Genomic DNA, 3,963 nt, shown 5'->3' on the forward strand with positions numbered 1-3,963 from the left:
CTGGTCAAAGGATTAAAACTGAGCCGTGAATGGTTTGTTCACCATCTGTCCTTGTAGAGTTCTCGAATTTCACCTGCATGTAAGTGTTTCAGTTACTCCTTAGATATGGGGAAAAAAAGCCTGAAGGGACAGACGGTGCTATGCAGATCCAAATATTTGACATTTCAGAATGTTATAAATACTGTGCAGATTGACAAATGCAAACACAGTGGAGCAGCCAATTAGATAATTGAGGAAGAAAAATGCTTAGACATTCCCCATTGTCTTTTTAAGTTGGCTTCTGGAACCAGGTGAATGTGTGCAGAATGTTAGCAGAAAGGGGGCGGAGCTCCGCTTCACGGTATGAGCGATAGATAATCCAGAGAGGTCAACAGAGTCAGATTTGATGAAGACAGATGAGTGGGTACGCAAACACAAAGACAAAGAGGCATCGACTGAGCTTAGGAGGCAAGCCCTGATTGAAACAGTCAAGACAAATGAAGCATAAAACACGACCCAAACATTAATCGATTGTGACTGGTGCTCCCCCAAGAACTTTGAGCTGCAGCCAACAAAGCAGAACGTCCCAGGAATGCTTGTCAAAAAGTCTTAATGCAGCAGTTTGGGTGACTCTGAGGAAACACGATAGACGTTTCTCATCTTTCCAGAAGCTGCCTCCGGGACGCAGCAACCTGAAATCGCGGAACATCGTTTTCGACAACATGGCGGCCGATCACAACGACAACGCAATAAATCCGGGGGGCACTACCTCAACGCGATCCCGGTGATCACGTTCTCAAATAGCTCCCCATTGTTCTCCCGTTGCATCACTTTGTTCTCTGCCAACGTGACACAGACGCATTCAATGCACGGACCCACCGAGCATCAGCGCCAGACTCACACCCCTAACTTGGTGCAGAGTCCATGTCGAGCACAGAGGCAAGCTGGATTTGTGCAGAGCGTAACCACATGACTACTGCTGCTATCATCATCAGAACTGTCATCGCTATCGCTGCAGCCCAGGTTGGTCATTATCATGGATCTGTCAACACAATGTCAAAGGCAGACCAGCAGTGGGAAAGGTCGTTTGCTCAAGGTCATGCAAAACCAAAAGCATAGAAATAGACTAATAGCAACAGACACGCTTGCTGATGCCTGTGGTTTACGGATATCAAATTAAAAAAAATTAAAACTGATTTTTAAAATCTATGTATATTGCCATTTTTCTGAGACATGTTATCACAAACTGATTTATATCAGGGAACAACATCAGAAAATGCACTGACTGGATGTTCAGATCAGCCGGCATCAGAATTGTAAAGGTCATTACAATGACATTACCCTTTTCAACGGAGGGAAGGCAGAAATGTCAAATCGCTCAGCAGCCACATCATCACACTAACAGAGCAGAATGTTAGGCAGATGAAAATCACCACGTTTGGATGGAGATGATGCATTTTTGAGTGATTGTTTAGTCCATGTCATTTTTTAGCATAACATTTTTGCATACAATTTGTGGATCTGATGAAGAACACACTTTTTTTTTTACACCTTGCAATGCTGTGTCACTGCTGTAAATAATAATATTAAAATAATAGCTGCTCTACATGCAGCAAACAAGTACCGGTATAGTCACAGTCAATTAAAAATAAATAATGGAACTCAACGCAGAAGTCAGGTTCCTTGTCTTATTGCCGGAGTCTTAAACAGTTCAAACACTGTTTTAACTAGCCCTGATGATCATACTCTATAATTGTGGTGCAGTCCTGGTTTAAAGGTTAATGCTGCTGTTGGCATGTCTGGGCTAAATATCATCTACATGAGCTCTGCCACCAGCAACCTGATCGAGACAGTGCTTGTCCAACTGTTAACCGAGACTCACGTCAGGCAAATGTTCACTTTAGCCCGTGTAATAACAAGCACAAAATTACATAAAAAGCAAACAAAAGAAAACCTTGAGTAAGCGAGAAAGTTTAATAGTCAACCGCTCACCAGTTGTTCGTTTAGGCACGAAAGCCATTGATTGCTTCGAGCGTTGATCTCAAAGGAATGCACATTTCAACATGAACTTTTAAATTTACACACCTAAAACCTCCGTCTCTGACTCCGTATAATCATTAGAGACGTCTGCTTGAAAAACATGCCTGCCGGCGGAGCAGGAGACCTAAGCTGTGCCTGAATCAGATCAGGCATGCGTTAAAACAAAGTGGCCTTGCTGGCAGAGGGCATAGCAGCACACACAGGACGTAGAAAACACAACACACAAGGATCCCATGCAATCACGCAGACTCGATGAAACACAACTGGGAAGAATCCAGAACACGTTCGCACACAAGCCCACGCTCAAAGATTGTTACCCACACAGGATCACATCCAGAATCAGTCGCATCACTGGACTTACAGTGGTGAGTTTTAACCCTCTGTTTGCAAACACAAGCTGCAGAATGGCCTGACAGAATCCCCTCTCTGCAGACACGGACACTATGAGACCAGAATATTAAAACAGAAGCCTGGATGACTCAGAACAGCACAAGCGTGTTTAACAGGAGGATATACTCAAAACTGCAAAATATACATTATATTTTATGTCTTTTCTTGAAAAAAAAAAAGGATCGTCATATAATGAGTCCCCACATCACTGTTGATCATCGTTGTGTCAAGAAAAACAAATGAGGTGGAAATGTGACAAAATAAATCATCACGCTTGAGGAATTCTCTATTGCCTATTTGTATAAATTTGAATTTCATTAGTAGTAAGTAGGTTGACAAACTGCTTTTGTCACTCCTCTGCAACTACGCGAGAATGGTTGCCTTTGGTCATGTGACCAAACAGCTCATCAATGATACGGTCCATCTCCCAACACTTTGACCTTCCCTGTCATCATTCACACAAACATTAATGGAATGCTGATTTCATTATTCCAAGCTCCAGCTTGAGCTCAGGATGGACAGATGTCTGTGCGGAACGTAAATCAAGCACAGTATTAACAAAGACCTGGCATTGGTCAAGTTTAAGAAGGGATTAGTTATCCACAGAATGAGCGACCTCTCTAAAACCCCATGCACCAAAAAAAAGCGACAACTCACCCAAAATCATGCTTTATGTTGCCTTTGGTGTCCCTGGCTTTGTAAAGTGCTTCTCCACTGCCCCCGTCTCTCCTGGTTTGCCACGGGACAATGGCTTCAAAATCGCTTTTCAGAGTTCCTCTCTACTCTCCAGCAACTATAGAGGCAACGTTAGATGTGAGGAGAAACTGCTGCTGCTGCTGCTGCACATGCCATCCCTTGTGCCTGCCCTCTCCAAACCTCTCCAGGTGAAAAACTGAGTGTGTGAGTGTGTGTGTGTGTGTGTGTGAAAGAGAGAGAGAGAGAGAGAGCGTGTGGAGGATGGGTCCAGAGTTTCTGCATTTGTGGCTCAGGTAAACCTGACGACAGTGTGGAAGAGCTTAGTAGCAGAAAAGAGAGAGAGAAAGTGAACGAGAGAAGGGGAGTCAGAGAGAGGAGGGGGAGACTAAATTGTGATAGCCAATCACAGGGGGAGACTATAAAGCTAAGATCCCCCCCCCCCCCCCCCCTCCCCAGAAGACAGGAGGAATTGCACTGACCAACCAACAGCTGGGAAGCAGTTTCTTCTCAGATGTGTTTCACTCTGAAATGCGGTTTCAGAGTGAAGGTCCTCACTTCATCTGTTTTGGTCTCACTCTGTAAAACATGCTCTGCCTTTTCCACTCTGGCTTTCTCTCCCTCTTCTTCTCTGTATTTGGGGTTGGGTATAACCTAAAGGCACCTTACATGCATGCCTCTGTGCTCTGATTGGTGGCAGCCTCGACCAATGAACGGCTGCAGATGCCTGTCATCATGCAGAGTGGAAGTCATGAAAATGCCGTCTCTCTAAACTGTTTATCCCTCTCCTATTCTTCTCCCCCCTCTCCCCCCTTACAGAGATTTTTATTGTCACATCTCTTCAGTGTAGTTTGTTGTTTA

Source organism: Brachionichthys hirsutus, chromosome 2, assembly GCF_040956055.1.
Source record: "Brachionichthys hirsutus isolate HB-005 chromosome 2, CSIRO-AGI_Bhir_v1, whole genome shotgun sequence".
Taxonomy (NCBI): Eukaryota; Metazoa; Chordata; class Actinopteri; order Lophiiformes; family Brachionichthyidae; genus Brachionichthys; species Brachionichthys hirsutus.